Source organism: Tenrec ecaudatus, chromosome 10 (assembly GCF_050624435.1).
Source record: "Tenrec ecaudatus isolate mTenEca1 chromosome 10, mTenEca1.hap1, whole genome shotgun sequence".
In the NCBI taxonomy this organism is placed as follows: Eukaryota; Metazoa; Chordata; class Mammalia; order Afrosoricida; family Tenrecidae; genus Tenrec; species Tenrec ecaudatus.
Window position 1 is genome coordinate 95,802,430 of NC_134539.1, and position 17,718 is coordinate 95,820,147.

General features: G+C 42.2%; 1 protein-coding gene and 1 pseudogene across 1 annotated transcript in view; both read right to left on the reverse strand.

Moving 5' to 3' along the window:
• GRID1 (glutamate ionotropic receptor delta type subunit 1) overlaps nt 1-17,718 on the reverse strand; it is a 900,473-nt gene that overhangs the window by 453,444 nt on the left and 429,311 nt on the right. The window lies entirely within an intron of this gene.
• Nucleotides 7,440-7,783, reverse strand: LOC142460208 (D-dopachrome decarboxylase-like; annotated as a pseudogene).

Sequence of the window (17,718 nt, forward strand, 5' to 3'; positions counted from 1 at the left end):
GCGACATACACGTTGTGAAATACTATGCAGCCATGAAAAGTAAATAAGCATTCTCAAAATATTATCACAAGGGGGAATTTGGAAGACATTATGGTAAATGAAATGAGTTATCGTGAAAGTATAAATATTGCATAGTCTGACTTTCATAAAAAGATAAGAATAAGAGTACACCGAGAAATCAATATTGTTTGACGGTTACCAGGAAAGGGAGGGGCTGAAGAGCACCACTTTCTAGAGAGTAAATGCATAATTTTGTGTGATGGGAAAGGTAATGCTCAATATGCCTGACGTTTGTAAATCTCAACCAAGGCAGATTATTTCACTAAGAAGCACACATGAAAAAGGAACACTTTTTGCATGCATTACGCTTTGGGCTGCACAAGGTCAGCAGTTCAAAACCTCTAGCAGCTCTGTGGAAGAAAGACAGTGGCCATTCAAGATGTAACCATTGGTTTGTACTCCTCTGAGACAAAAGGAAAAGAAAGCAATCAAAGACTCATAAAAGAAACCTGTCTACAGGATTTAGTTATAGGACTCAAACAAACCACAGCCTCATCTCTCATGAGACCAGAAGGTCTAGAGGTGTCCAGCTACCATGAACAACTGTTTTGGCAAGGACACAATAGATGGGCCCATGATGTAGAATGGCAGAAAAACTTACAACAAACATCAAACATAGTCCTAAACACTAAAAAAACAAAAGGCCAGACTTACTGTGTTGATGGAGACTAGAGGATCCCTTGAGACTATTGCCCATTAAGTTTGCAGCTGAACGACTCTCAAAGGTTACCTTTCAGCCAAATAATAGATTGTCTCATAAAACCAACATTGGCATAGTTGAATATTAAGTTACTTTTTAAGTAATCTTTTATATAAAAACAAACAGTCAATATTGATCCTAAAATGAAAATTAAAAGGTATTCTGGGAGATAGGCAAGGCAAGTCTGTGGGAACCATCAGGACAGAATTTAAATAATGATAGTGCTGACTCATTCTGAAAAAAATACAGCGAATGTCTCTGAACAATTTGTCACACACACACACACACACAAAACCATCCCACTGCCATCAAGTCACTTCCAACGCGTAACCTCTGTACAGTACAGAGTAGAAAAAGTCTATAGCGTTTTCAAGACTGTAACTGTTTACGTAAGCAGTTTAGTTCATCTTCCTCTCAATAACAAGTTCGTGGGTTCAAACTGGTGACCTTTCCGTGAGCAGCATGTCACTAGGGTTTCTAACAATGTGCATACCCTACATATATACTTCTGTTGAGCTGATAGCGACCCTATAGGACAGAATAGAACTGTTCCATGCAGGATCTGAGATTGCAAATCTTTACCGGAGCAGAGAGCCTTAGCTTTCTCCCATTTGAACTGCTAACATTGAAGCTAGCAACCCATTGTTTAATCCACTGGCCCACAAGGGCTTTAAAACACTATATACAGAAATTGTTACATGGAAACCTAATTGCTATGTAAACTTTAACCAAAAATATAACTTTAAAAAAAACCCCAACCGTCTGAACTTCTAATCATGCTGCTCCAATACATTGGTGGTATCACGCTGACACTACGTGAAAAGCGCAAGATAGAAGACACTAAGCACTTGGTAAGAAGGCCTGGTGGCACAGTCGTTAGAGTATGTAGGCAACCATTTCACAAAAGCCAAACATCTCAGCCCTGGCAGGGGTCTCCACACAGCTGCTCCAGCACCAGGGCTGCATCAGGGTAGGTCCATGTGGCTTCTCCTCGGGGATGTCTCACAGGAAGTGAGCCTTGCCAGCTGAAGCAGGGAACTGGGTAAGGCAGCTGCACCCTGGTCCGACCACCAGAGAGCAAGAGACCCGAGAACTAGAAAGGCGAGGTTCACTGAGCCATTTATCCCTCTCCCCTTCAATTAACCCCCCTCTCCCCTTCAATTAACCCCTCATGTGTTTATCAGTCAGGTTGGCACAATAAACTAACTACCTCGATCCACCCCTTGCCAATGGACATGGCTTCCATGAAGATGACAGCCATGGAATCCCTATGGGGTAGTTCGACTCTGTCGTGTAGGGTCCTTGTGAGTTGGAGTCAACTCATCCACAATGGGCTTGTTTGGCTTTTGTTATTATTTTAAATGTTTCAATAAGACATATCTATTATATGAGAATGTAGGAACTTGTCAAATGTGTTCAACTTTTTTGGGTCTTTATGCTCTGCGGTTTGTCCCTAATAGTCTCTGCAAAGTAAATGCTAAATGCTGCCCATGAATGTGTCATGAATACAATGGCACACTTGTTGAATTTTCAAGGCAATGAATATATTTGGATTTGCTTCTCCAACCCGCTAGCTGAATGAATTGAAATACTGACAACTTGGAGTCAGGCCTATATGAAAAGCATATCCCGACCTAATCTAAGCTGCCCTGCTAACCACTCTGACACTTATAGCTCAGAGCAGCCCTCGAAGATTGCAGCAAACCAGGATGCTCGACAGAGCCCACGTAGGAAGGAACATTGAGAGCTACTGAAACGTTTAAGCAAATCTATGCCCCCTTTGGCAAGTGAAAGGAACTTGAACAATACGGGAGAGATCCTTCCCACAAATCATTCTGGAGAGGGCGGGGGTGGGCTGGCGGGGGGCGAATGTGAATCAGAGCATCTGACTGAGCAATGACCTGAGCCAAGTCAATCACTGTATTTCATGAAAACATCACTTGAAGCTCGTTAAATAGTACAAAAACAACCCCATTAGGATTTGTTGAGAATCCCTTTTGCATAGGTTCTACACATTAGCATTATATGACACAGTATATAAATAATGGATCTGCACAACTGTGCATAAACCTCTACCACCTCTCCATTGTCTGGTTGTCCAGTACCAAGACTTTCCTTGAGCTTGGAGAAAATTCAGCCATGATGCCAAGTATGCTTGACCATTTCCTCCCATCTTTATACCCATATGTTCCTACGGTACTTCCAAAATACTATCCTCAACATAGTGGACCCAGTGTACCTGGAAAACACAAAGACCATATGCATGCACAGTCCAAAAATGCACCTTATATCAAGGACAACTGAAATAGAAAAAAGGGGGTTGCCTACCCTCTAAGAGGCTGGATGGTCATGAGACCCAGAATGATACTGGGCTGTGTGAACAATGCAGGACTCAGGAGCTCTTTGGGGATGAAGGCAAAGCCTTCTCTGTCCTGCAGGAATGGAGAAGGACGAAAAAAAGGCTATTGTAGCCAGAGGGCTAATTGTTCCCTGGTATCCATATGAAAATTCAAAGCCAAGTTGACTTGTCTGGGGATCTCTACATCTCCCTCTTCCTTAAGAGTTAGCGATCACACAACCTGTCTCCGGCGTGCCCTTAGCCCTCCTGCATCACCACACCACACCCCACAGACCTAAAAAGCAAAGCCACCACACCTCAGCCTTATACTTCCGGTGAGGGGCACACTGCCTCTGAAAAAGAAGCCTGGGTTCTTCAGAACCCACGTGAATCTTCTTCCTTTGCTGCCCGTTATAGCAAGGTGTTCCTAACACCCATATCAGGCCCCAGTGACGATTGTCCATGAGATCCTGCCATCCACCATGAGTCAGCATTTCCTCTCACTGATCAGAGGGGCACGCAAGTTACATGACTCCTTCAAGCCACATAGCCAGTGTGGAGGAGAAGCCATAGCTGGGATTTGAAGAGAAGTCTGACACCAAAGTAGGGCCCCCCCAAAAGCTAAATATCCCTCTCATCATGCTGCCAGGTACCAGGAGAGCGAAAGCCAAGTCCCCATGGAAGCAGCGGTGTCTTTGTGCCCCCCACCCCCCAGGTTTGACTGCCCCTGTGCACTGTGGCGTTCTCTTGTGATTGCACAGGGCAATGGCAAGCCCCAGTATGCCACAGACTTGGAACGGCCCAGGCAGAAATAAATGAAGTCTCCTCTAAGTGTCCTGGCATGAGGAGAACGTGACAGGCATCATGCATCACCTAGAGCCAAATGCAATCTGTTCCCATTTATAACACAAACATGTCTCCGGCGTAACATCAAAGGGGGGTTATTTAGCATTCTGTGAGCTCACCTAAAAGCTGGCGAGGCATGGAGGTACAGGCCACTTACAAGACACTTATTCCAACAGAGAAAAAAATCTGCTTATGTATCTAGGAGGCCTCGGGAGCTTCGTGAACACTGTACCATGCCAGACAGCAGCATGTACAGTTGGGCATGAGGAAGACCCAAGTTGAGGTGACCACCCACAACTCCTAAGGCTGCCAGCATGGACCTTTGCTGCTGAGGATGGACATACAAACTGGCAAGCATGGCTCCACATACGGAGAGCAGGTTTAGAGAGGCCACCACCTAGCAACGCACTCCAATCATGGTCCTGGGCATGATCACGGGCATGGCCTGAATTGAATGCACACCTCCACCACCCATTTGCCTAATGATTCTAAGTTCGGAGCCTCTCTTTCAATTTCCTGTCGATTAAAAGGAGGTCAGGGCATCACTCTGTTTGATACTTGCCCCCATGAAGAGGCTATTGAAGATATGGGTGCTATACCAAAATGTGGTGAAGAAATTAGACGGTCCTCAGCTATCAGAAAGAATAGTGTCAGGGGTCTTAAAGAGTCATCTTCCAACAAGCAGCCTCCTAAGTGAAACATCAACTAAATCCACATGGAAGAAGCACACCAGCCTGTGTGATCCAAGGATTTTAAGTAATATAATTCAAATCTGAAGGAAGGACTGGTATCAGAGCTTAAATTGGGAACTCCTGACTTGTGGAAGCACCGAATGCCTTTGCAGGATCTACACATAGATTAAGCCTCCAGTTACTTCCCTCTGAACATAGTAGAGGGATGTGCACAGCCTGGTTATCACATGGGAAGCACTGTAGAGACAATTATAGCAGATTAAAATGGAACATCTGATTTGAATGGTTAAACTGAAACATCTGATTTGATCCTTTTTGGTTTCTTTTTGACACACCTAAAAGTTCCAGCAGTTTAAAAAGTAAAATGTACAGGGGAACTACATGTGGATGGAGCCCTCTGAACACAGACCAGGGAAGTCAATAGCCTTCCAATCATACAGAATACAGTGGAAAGCGGATTGGGACAGATACACTTAAGTTAAAAATGGAATACCTTATCATTTGCTCTCCCTTTTGACCCATTTGAAAGTTGTCCTAGTTTCTAATGTTTTCTGTTTTCTTTCAAACTGGGATTTTTCTGTTTTATTCTTGTTATTGTTATTAGCTCTTTGACTCTGTGTTTTGTATTTTTGCATGTTTGGGGTATATAATCTCCAGGATGGGTAGACCTAGAGAGACAGTAACTGGATTAAAGGGTTTTTTTTGGGGGGTACAGCCAGGAGTTGGGGGGGGGAATGGGGAGCTAATAACAAGGAGTACAAGGAAAAAATGTTCTAAAATTGATTGTGGTGATTATTAAACAACACTTTTTGATATGAGTGAACTATTGAAGTGTATGATTTTTGGATTATGTCCCAATAAAATTGTTTACTAAGTAGATAAAATATTTAAAAATAAAAGAAAATGGTTTTTTATTTAAAAAATAAAGATACAAAAATGGGTCATATATGTGTATCCAAGAAAGCAATTGGTCATAATCAGTGGTTCCATTTCCATCATTTGTACAGTCGGAGACACAAACTAACGGAAGAGATGATGGAGTAAAATCTGAATAAAAAATCCCGAAGGTGTGCTCCAGAAGACAAAGTAAAGCATTATAAAGAACCGTGCAAAGATCTATAGGTGGAAAACCGAGCAAAGAAGATTGCGCTCGGCATATAGCCAGCTGAAAGGACTGAAGAAGAAGAGCTAAGCCCCGGTTACAATGCTGAAGGAGTGTGCGTGATTTATAATCAGGAAAAGGGGGGTCAGGCCAGCGTCCTCTTGCCATCCTTGTGCCGTCCGCACGCTGCGAGGACAATCCAAGAAGCTGGGCCATACGAAGAAGAACATGGCGTCAGAGTTTCAGGACATTTTACCAACAACCTTCAATATGTAGCTAACACACGCTTAGAGGCTTCATTATGGATTACAATCCTGTGTAAACAGTCACACTTACACCGATAGACAACATCATGATAAAGGAAGAAAAGAGGGGAAGTCTCATCTTGCTTGGATCCATAACCAATGCCCATGGAAGCAGCAGTCAAGAGATCAAAGGATGTGTTGCATTGGGCAATTCGACACAAATAGCCTCTTGAAAGTGTTGGAAGTGCAAAGATTCCACTTTGAGGAATAAAGCTGGCCTGACCCAAGCCGTGTTATTTTTAATCACTTGATCTGCTTGTGGAAGCTGGACAATAAATAGACACAAGAATGGATGCACTTGGATTACACTAATGTCAAAAAACACTCAAAGTGCTATGAACTGCCAAAGAACAAACCAATCTGGCTTGGAAGAATTACAGCCAGAATGCTCCTTAAGCGTGAGGGCGGTGGGAGTTGGTGTCCCACACTGTGCACATGGTATCAGGAGAAGACTTGGGAGAGAACCTTGTGCTTGCCAGGGAAGAGGGTCAGTGACAAACAGAAAGACCCTTGACAAGAGCACGGAACAAGAACAGTCAAGGCATGCCAACCCACACCGTAAGTCCCAACTACAAAAGGGCACAATGAAGCAGCTCCCTGCTTCTCCCGAGACAGGAGAGAGGTTGGCGACAGCCAATGCCAGGGCCCTTTTCAAAATAAACTGTTCCATCCACCACAATCTTTCAGCTTGTCATACTCTGTCTGTTGCTATGGTGTTGCTGTGATGGAAGCATAATGGATTCAGTGTTGGGCTGCTAACCTCCAGGTAGCAGATTGAAACCAGCAGAATTCTGAGGAAGAAGGATGAGGTTTTCTACATCCATTGAGAGTTGTGGTCTCAAAATCCACAGGGGCGGTTGTGCCCTGCACAATAGGTTCCTGGGAGTCAGAATTAATTTGATAACAGTGTTTTAGGTGTTTTGTTTTGTTTGAGTTTGACAGTGCTCGATGCCATGCTGCCAGTCTTTCAGATTCCAGGTGTGGCATTCATGGTGGATAGATTTCAACCGAGCTTCCGGACCAAGATAGGCTGGGAAGAGAGGCCTGATGCTCTACTTCCAAAATTCTGCCAATGTAAATCCTATGAATCACAACAAAACATTATCCCACATAATATTAGAAGATGGAACCACACATCATGAAGACAGTGATCCTTTTCAGACCAGTTGATAGTAGTAGTCAGACACCGTCTCGTTCTTCTGGTCTCAGGGCTGTGGACATCGGTGTTTGTGTGGTCCATTCGTTCCCTGGACCAACTGCTGCCATATGTCTTTTAATAAGCATCATTCTTTTTCCCGATGAACAGGGAAAGAATAATAGTGGATGGCTGTTCATAAGCTTTCACGATTCCAGTTGCTACTCACCAAATTAGGAGGTATCAAATTGTTTTTGTGAACTACAGTATGCCTTTCTTGCCAATCTGCCAGGGCTCCACGGGGAAAAAGCGGATAATTATCCGGTCCTGGGCTAGGGCCAGCTCCTTGGTGAGGACCTCAAAGAAGCGGGCGCTGTGGCCTCGGTTCTCCTTGGCCGTGCCCACCACGCCAATGGAGGACACCAACAGCTGGGCGCAGCCTCGGCGGAGCTGTTCACCGCCATGGCCAGGTCAGGGTGCACCGTCACGTTCACGCGCTCCTCGGGTTTGCCCAGGATGGCGGCGGTCGCGGCACAAAGCCGCTTCTTCAGCCCCGCGGGCACGCAGTCGGCGGGCAGGTTGATGTCCAGCTCCATGAACGGCATGCACGAAGCTCTTTCTTATACATATATGAGTGTCCATGATTTATTTCTCTAGTCTACCCAAACTAACACAGTGGATATACTTCAACTCTCCCTCCCACATCTGTTTAGTCTGCATGTCACTCTAAGCACCAACTCAAAGACCACCATCATTGCAGGAATTATATATATATATATATTCCAGTTATAACTGTATATATGTTGTATATTCATGTATACAACAGTATTTACCCATATTGCCTTTAATTCTTGCAAACCTCCCAGGGTCTCCCGTGCCTTCGTCATTCTTTTAACTTCCCTTTTACTATATATTGCTTTTTCCTACATTGGAATTAACACTTTTCCACCCTCTAGCCTCTAGGAAGGAGGACTTGAAGCATTTGATAATGAAGATCCACGGTTACAGCCTTCAGTGTGGATTACAACTCAGTGTAAAGAACACTAAATTCCTCACAACTGGATCAATAGGTAACATGATAGAGAAAATATTGAAGTTGTCCAGGATTTTGTCTTGCTTAGCTCCACAATCACTTCATGGAAACACCAGCTAAGAGATCAAGCAATTCGTTGCATTGGCAAATCTGTTCCCAAGACCTCCTTAGAGTGTTGAAAAGCGGGGAGGTTGCTTTGAGAACTAAGGCATGCCTCGCCCGAGCCATGGCATTTTCAGTTGCCTTGCACACATGTGAAAGGTGAACATTAAGTAAGGAAGAGCACAAAAGAGTCCATGTGCTTGAACTGTGGAGCTGAAGAAGAACACCGAAGATATCAGGGACTTCTAAAGGACAAACAAATCTGTCTTCAGAGAAGTGGACAGCCCACGTGATCCTTAGGGCAAGACGGCAAGACTTCATCCCACACATTTGGACAGGATGCCAGAAGGGACTAGTCCCTGCAGAAGGGCATCATGCTTGGTAAAGCAGAGGGGCATCAAAATATAGGATGGTCTTCAGGGAGATGGACTGAACCGGTGGCTGAAACAACAGGCTCAAGCACAGGAACCATTGTGGGGATGGTACAGGACCAGGCAGTGTTTCGTTCGGTTGTGCATAGTGTCGCCATGGGTCTGAACAACTCAATAGTACCTAACAACATTTTACCTCCTCCCTTCCTCTCTCACTCCTGAAAATCATCAGATAACTCTTTTCCATGGAAAACCTTTTCTTGCTGTTTATAATACTGGCCGCATCCTTCCTCTCTCACATCCTGAAAATTATCAGATAATTTTTTTTCATTGAAAACCTTTTCTTGCCATTTATAACCCTGGCCTCATCCTTCCCCTCCAACTCCTGAAAATTATCAGATAATTTTTTTTCATTGAAAACCTTTTCTTGCCAATTATAACACTGGCCTCATACAATATATGATTGTTTGTGACTAATTTCACTCAACACAATGTCCTCCATATCTATCCATGCTATGAGGTGGTTTTCAGATTCATTTTTATTCTTGAACACGGGTGAACACATATCTGTTCATGTGACGGCTGATAGCTCTTGAGGAGCTATACTAATAGAGGGTTTCTAAGTCACATAGTATTTCCATTCCTACCTTTTTGAGGAAGTGCCAAACTGCTATCCAAAGTAGTTGCACCTTTTTAAAATCTTCCCACGAGTATTTTATGGGGGTTACAGTCTCTCTGCACCCCTGCCAGCATGTGTTGCTCTCTGCTTTGGTTTGGTTTTGAGTTTTACCATTAATGCAAAGGGTGGCGTGATAGCTCATTATCCTTTTGATTTGCATCTTTCCAATGCCTGATGATTGCATGTAGTTCCTCTTATATTCCTTGCTTGCCAACACGTCTTCTTTAGTATAGTGTTTCTTTATAGCCTCTTCCCATTTACAAAATTGGATCATTAGTCCTTTTGTTGTTGAAGTGTTGAGGTTTTCTGTAAACTTGAGAGATTAGTCCCCTGTCTGAGAGGTTATTGTCAAATATTTCCTCCAGTCTGTGCATTCTCATTTTACTCTTCTGGTGAACCCTCTGGGGCCACAAATAGTACCTTATATTTAGAGGATAATCTGTCTTCCCGAGTATCTAGTCAGGCTGAACAGCATTGCCATCAGAGAGAGATTATTGTAAACTTGACTATGGGGATTGAACCATGGTATAGTATGCTACTGGATCAGTTGACTTCCCTTTTGACACAACTTAAATTTGCTCTAGGTCTAAATATTTCTCACTTGTTCCATGACAGAAATTTCTTCTCTGGTTTTTAAACACTGTTAGTGGCCTTTTATTTCTTACACTTCGTTTCAATTTTTATCATTATTATTGCAATTTCCCTTTCTGTTTCATTTTGTCTTTGTTTGTTTTGTGTGTTTATTGTGTCTGCGAGGTTTCCCAGTTTGTGAAGCACAGGAGGAGTGGATGCATAGAGACAATAACTGTTGCAATGGTTTACCGGGTGTGATAGTTTTTTTGTAAAATCATGGGGCCCATAAGAAGCTATGGATGAAGTCCAGACTGTCAATGAGGTCACAGCCTGATGGTACCACCTGGTGGGTGTGGTTTCCTCATAAGAATTATCTTGGAAACTTTCTCTCTCTCTCTCTCCCCCCCCCCCCCCTTCACTTGCCTGCTTGTGAGCCATGTCAAGGCCGGCACCAGCCCTGTGATGCATCCACCGCCATTTGATTCACAAGACTTTTCACCCACCAGGCTGTGATCTTCCTGCATTCTGCATCATTGCTTATGGCTGCATGAATCTGAGCAGGGATTTATGAACTGGTATTGAACCTAATGACTAGTATCAGACTTATGGACTGGATCTGGACTGGGCTGGGATGTTTTCTGATATATAACTACTTTTGATATAAAGCTCTCTCTTATACATATACGAGTGTCACGGAATTGGTTTCTCTAGACAACCCGGCCTAACACATCAGGGGTGGGGGGTAAGGAGAGTAAGGGGAAATGGGGAGAAAATAATGAATGAGGGAAGGGGGGAGGAGCAGCAGACTGACTATGATGATATATGTACAACTCCTTTTAAAAGGGGCTCAACTATGGAAGTGTACGATTATGAATTTCATATCAAGAAAACTACTTTTTAAAGGGGAAGCACTGAGTTTTGCTAAGGGTGATGAAAATGGGGGAATGGATAATGGTTGCACAGCACATTGAGTAAAATCCATGCCATCGATATGTAAAACGAATTCAAGTGACAAATGTTTTGTTACATATATATTTACCCCAATAAAACAAAAATTAAAGAAAACAAAATATAAAGAATGATGTTGAATCTGTACTGGGTATGCAATTATATTTGTTAATTGTTTGGGATAGAATTGATATTTTTACAATGTTAAGTCTTTCTATCCATGACAATGGTATATTTTACCAATTTGTTAGGTCTCTTTTGGTTTCTTGTAGTAGGGTTTTGAAGTTTTCTTTGTATAAGTCTTTGTTTCTCTGGTTACATTTATTCTTAAGTATTTCGTCTTTTGGATGACTATTATAAATATTGTTTTCCTGATTTCCTTTTCAGAGTTTATTTCTTAGTAAACAGAAATCCAACTGATTTTTAGGCTTATCTTATACCCTGCCACCTGTTGAATCTTTCAATTAAGACCTACAATCTTTTGTGTGTATGTGATTCTTTGAATTCCCTATCTACAGTATATCATCACTGTAAGGCTGCCATTAGCTAGAGCTGACTCAATGGCACATAACAAAAACATTACTGAAGTATGATATATTTTCCCATAGACTTTTTAAAAGCATTTTATTAGTGGGTCTTACAGATATTTTTACAATTTATAATTCCATTAGCTCAAGCATAATTGTATGATTGTTTTCATTATGTTCAATACATTTTCTTTCTTCTTGAACTCTTTGATATCAGACCCCTTTATCCCCTCCCTACCATCCCCATGGCCCCTAAATATATTACCATATCTTACACCATCCAATGTATCCATCACCTACAATTCTGTTGTTCATTCCCCCCAAGTGGGGTTATACATTCATCATTGTTATCAATTCCCCCTCCCCCTCATACCCATGCCAATTGTAATGTATCTTAGAGGAATTTCTGAGAGGCAAATGATAGTTAAACATGGTAGTGGGGCAGGAAGAAAGAAAAAAGAAATATAGGAAAGAACTAGGAAGTAACAATTATATGTATACATATAAATATAGATATGTATCTATGTAAATAGATACATATATAAAGATGGGCATATTTGTATCCATATACAGTAAGGAAGCAGGTGGCTATTGGGCCTCTACTTAAATCTTACCTCAGTACAAGAACTATTTGTTCTAATACTGTGGTAAGGTATGATACTCACCTCTGGGACACAATCGATGAAGACAAAATGGGTGCATATATAAGCTAATGTGGTGAAAAAAGTAGATGATGCCCAGCTATTAAAAGATATAGCACCCGAAATCTTAAAGGCTTGAAGTTAAACAAGTGACCATCTAGCAGGGAAACAAGAAATCACACATGGAAGAAGTACACCAGCCTGTGTGATCATGAGGTGTTGATGAGAACAGGTATCCGAAGTTCAAAAACAAGTAAGCAAATTGACATGAAAGAGCATGGACCAAGTAGAAATCCAAAACCCACCTTTAAGATAATGGAACCATCGTCCCTCACAAAAGGGCCACACAGAAGGGCTGATACATCCAGAGTGCAGGACAGGGCTGATGAAGCACATAACTATCCTCTAGATCTTTAATACACACACACACACACTATTCTGGCCTCAGTTTCCCCTCACTACTCTTGCTAGACCCACGTATATTCTTTTATACAACCCATATCTTTTGATGCACAAAATCCAAGATAAATAAACTCCTCAAAAACAGTAATGGGGGTAACAATTCCCAAGGACATTCTTAAGCCCCTTCATACTTCCAAAACTAAGTCAGGGAAAATTATATGGAGCACAACAGTCTAATCCACAACTAACCAATCATGGAATGATGCAGAGCCAGGCTTTGTGTCATTTCTCCTGCATGGGCCACCATGAGTTGGGTCCTACTCAACAGTGGCTAGCATTAACAATTAAAAATTAGTGATTAGATGTGCTCCACACACCATCCTCTAAATTTAATATTCAAATTGAATATCAGAAATACTTGATCTGATTTCAGAGATCATAAAATTTACTGTTAGAAAAGTAGATTTATACCATCAAGTAATGACACACATATTTTAAAGTTCTCTAATCATTTTATTGAGTATTAATTTTTAAATGTAGATGAATTAAACTATGCTTAACAATTCAGACCCCCAACTGCACTCCTTCATTTCAAGTATCCCACACATGGCAGATGGCTCCTATGTCGGACAACACAGTCAGCCGGTTTCTGTCCACGCTGTCACTACCCAAATAAACAAGTCAAGTGTAGGGCAGAAAAGCAGGGCAGTGCTGAGGCTCTTCTATCCCAATATTTCCTGAGTAACTCTCGTTGAAGGCCACTATAATTTACTGTAGTGCCTGAGTGGCTCGATTAGTTAACACATTTGGCAGGTTGGAGGTTCAACTCCACCTTGGAAGCAAGGCTTAGTGAGGAACTTCTGAAAAAGAAAACGTCAAAAATCCTAGGCAGCATCATTTTACTGTGAAATACGTAAGGTCACTAGGAGTCAGTTAAACTCCATAACAACTATTTTTGCTGTTTCTTGTTGGTTTTATTTAGTCCACCTTGGGACAAAAGGTAAAACAAGCTCCTTTAAGAACTATAAGATTTTTTTTTTCAATTAAAGCCTACTTTGTAATGATCAGAAACAAGTACAAATGCAAAAGCAACAGAAGTCAGTTTGGATAACGGGCATCTCATAAAGACGAAATGCTTATGTTCATCAAAAATGTCAACTAAAGAGTGAAAAGGGAAGCTACAGACTGAAAATACATATTGGGAACAGCATATCAGACCAAGTTCTACTCCAGGAAGCATATGTAAAATTTAAACATCTCACCAACAAAAAGACAACCCAGTTCTTGAATGAACAAAAAGACACAAACAGAGTAAGTGGCCAACAAACGCATGAAAAAAATGTTCATGATCATTAGTTATTAAATAGATGCAAAGCAAAATTAAGAAAGAGCAGCCGTTGAGGCTGCTTATGTACAAACCAACACCTTGTGGAACTTGGTTTGGAGGTTTAGGTTCATGATTTTATGGGACATCCCAGTTAATTGGCTTAATAATGTGTTTAGTGATTTTCCACTTCCTAGTTTGTTACACTGTGTATGGAGTCTTAAAAGCTCCCAAGTGCCCACCAGCTTGGTCTCTATTCACTAAAGCAAAGGAGGCCAAGGGAAGTCAGGTATAGGAGAAGGATGGAAACGTGTAGCTAATTGCCTCCCGGAACGGCTGCTTCCTTGGCCAGAAGAACAGCAGAGTTGGACGGTGCCTGGTTATCATACTTCACATTGTATTCTGATTGAAGGGGATAAATGCAGGACAGAATTTCAAATTACCACCAGCTTTTTGAATTACACTTTGACTTAGACTTTGTATAGCCATGGAGTGAACCTATTTCCCCGAGATAAACTTTAACTCTTAAACCAAAAAGAGCCCAGAAACCTTCTTAGAACCAAATAAATTTTAGCTTAATTGGTAATAAAAGTCTGTTTTGAGAAGTATGCTCTTAAGAACGATCCAGATGGGGTCAAATTGACAAGAGAAGCTTGAATGATAAGAACCATCAGCAGCAGTGAGCTGGTGTCAGCAAAGGAGACAAATCAGAAAAGGAGGGGGGAAATGATCACACAACTTGAAGGTGTGGTCAACGTCATGGAGAGGTAGAAAATGTTGGATCAGTGTTTATATTGACTATATAGTCTCGAGAATAATCGAAAATCACATAAAAAGGGTAAAATTAGATACCATTTCACTTGGCACTGATTTTTTCAAAAGAATGAAAATAAGGAATCCTGGCAAGGATGTAGGAGATTAGAACCCCTTTCCACTGCTTGTAGAATTTCAAAATGAAATGTTACAAGCGCTGTGGAAAATGGTACAGGGCTGCCTTAGAAAGCTAGACACAGAAATATCTTCTAGGCACTGGCGTTCTAATAGCAGCTACACAAACAGACACGTGAATACCTCTACTCATTTCAGCACTTTTCACAAGCGCTAAAACATAGGAACCACCTTAATGCTCATCAATAGATGACTGGATAAAGGAAATGTGGGACGTGCATGCAATGGAATATGATGCAGCTATCAAGAAACACACGATAAATAACATGAATACATATTGTAACACAGGTGAATCCAGAGTACATTACACTGAATGAAATATTCAACCAGGGAAAGATAATCATTGTATGATTATATTTTTATGAGACAAGAATACATACAGAAATCAACCTTCACTGACAGCTGTCAGTGGCTGGAGGGAAGAGCAGGGGGATGCTCTAAATCAGAACCCATTTGTCAGTTTCAGTAGTGACAGATGCATTTCCAACTGTGAGTGCAGTTTGCCTGGCTTGACCTGGCACATAATGACACAATGGCATCCGCATCAGTAAGGGAGGTGTGGGTCAATTCTATACAATATACAATTTTGCATCAACCGCAATTAGAACTCAAAATCACATATGTGGTTACATAGCTATAGATGTATGCATATATGTGTATGGAAGATAGATGTAAATGTAAACATGGTGCAGATGCAGGCTTATCGGGAGGGGTATGTGTATAAAGGTGTGGTGCAGTAAATTACAGCATATGGGCCTTCTAGCCATAGTACTCCATTGACTGTGGTCCCGTTTGGAGTGAATTGTCCATTATGTTACTGAGGCGGGATGGAAGGGGCATGTTTCCATCTTACAAGAGAGTGGGATTCAAGTCACCACTCTCTGTTCCCTTAAAGGGGCCGTCTCCATGCCATCTACAGGAGCACTTTAGCAAAGTTCTCTCTCCGGTTCAGGATCTCGTACCTGGCTTGTCTTCATCTGACCTCTGGTGCTTGAAACTTTAGCCAACAGCCTGTTGTTTGACCTGTTTTCTGGGCTTCCAACATCTTGTGAGCTAGTGACTCATTGTCTGAGCTGTGGATTGGAATGCATCACCCCGTACAGCCACATCAGTAGGAGAGGCCTCGAGACTGATGCTTGACCCACAGATTGGGGACCTGACAGCCACCATAATTGTGTGATCCATTTCCTTGGTGATCCATAAGTTTTATGAGCCAAATAATATAGACATTCGACAAAGATGAAAGGGAGAGTCCTGTGGGGAGGAGGAAGAGCTGGTGTTACAGGTGAGGGAGAGGTACAGGAGTCTGGAAAAGTCAATATTGGGTCCATCCTTAATCTCCACCTTGTAGGAATAAGTGTTTTTGATGATCTTTCTTTAAAAATCACTAATGCAGTTGGTCGGAATGGTGGTGCTCACTGCCATTCTCTCTTGAAAGGGTGATTTGGGGAAAGAGAAGATAGACAGGAGAATGAGAAATCTTTGATTTCTGAATGAGAAAACAGAAGAAACAACAACAAACCAGTGGGTTGAAGCAGCTATTATGTTACAATTAATTAGCCAAGGCAGAGAACTGTTCATGATAAAGAGAAGGGGTGGGTCTAACCCCTGAGGCCTGGGCTGCTTGGATCCACACAGAAACGCAGAGGGATAAGGAAAGAGCAAGGCACTCCTATAACTCCTTGGCTTCTGTACCCAGTAATAGCTGCAGTGGCAGGGAAATCATGTAGGAGCAAGCTGCAGCCCTGAACCAAGCTCAGATCTGGTCAGGTCAGAGGTACAACTGCTGGTCTCAGAGCCAACCCAGCAAGGAAAATATGTGTCGGAACAATATGAAGCACCCTAAGACCATCGATCACCAAAGAGGCAGTCCAGGAGGGGGACAGGCAAGAAAAAAAAAGACCCTATTTTAACCAGAAAATATGGTATAAACGAGTTGCTTTAAATCTGCAGACTCGGATTATGAGCTTCCTGAAGAATCATTACTACGATGGGCTGTGAGAGTAACTAATTAAGGAGTGGTGTCTTTCGTTATGATTGCTGCAGAATAGAGGAGTCTGTTTGGCTTGATTCAAGACTCACAAATCATCTTAGAAGAGTCACAAGTGGTAACAAATATCCAGTTCCGCATGTTAACACAGAAGGGACAGCCAAATTGATGGACTATACAAAATTTGCAGGGAGATTTGTTTTCATGAGAAGAGATGCTGCTCGGCTCGTCTTTTAAATACCCAGTGTAATACTTCAGAAGACACAGCGAATCTGCTGCCTCTATAAACAATGCTGGAATGGATCTCTGGTGATTAGGGAATTCATCCAAAGAGTCTGCCCCTTACACAGCCCATGGCAGGCACGGTCATCAAAAGAGCCTCTTACACATAAGCACACCATTTACCCTTGCTACTGGGAAAGCAACCAACAATGTGAGATCATTTGGTACAGAGTCCCTGCAAGGGTCTTACAGATGCAAAAGCCTTCAGGGTGATTCCGAGGGGAATGGGAAGAGGCAGTTAGAAAGGACCTTACTCCAGCAAGAGAGAGATTTTTAGGTGGTTAGTATGAAACGAGATGACTACATTTGGAACGGATGTAATTGAGACAAACGTTCTATGGATGGACTAAAGGGGTTTGCATGGAACAACAGAAGTTTCTGCTGATCCCCCATTTTAATGAGATCTAACCATGTCTGCTCTATTCACTCCAATTGAGAGAAATTTAATGATGGGAATCACACCTAGGATTATTTAAAGCAGAGGCTCAGACAATTAGTCAAGATAAGGATTGAAAGGGGGACTACAGTCTTCTGGTCAAGCCCCACTGAGGGAACTCAAGGTTCATAGGCACAAGTGTTGGTAAAATGGCTTGGGGGTGGGAGAGAGATGGGAGCCCAAGGTACTGTAACCCCAAACGTGTCAATTAAGCCTTGACCCAAGTGCTGATGGGACTAAGGCGAAAGTGTGGATGAGAACAGGAAGATTGGTCAAGATGCTGT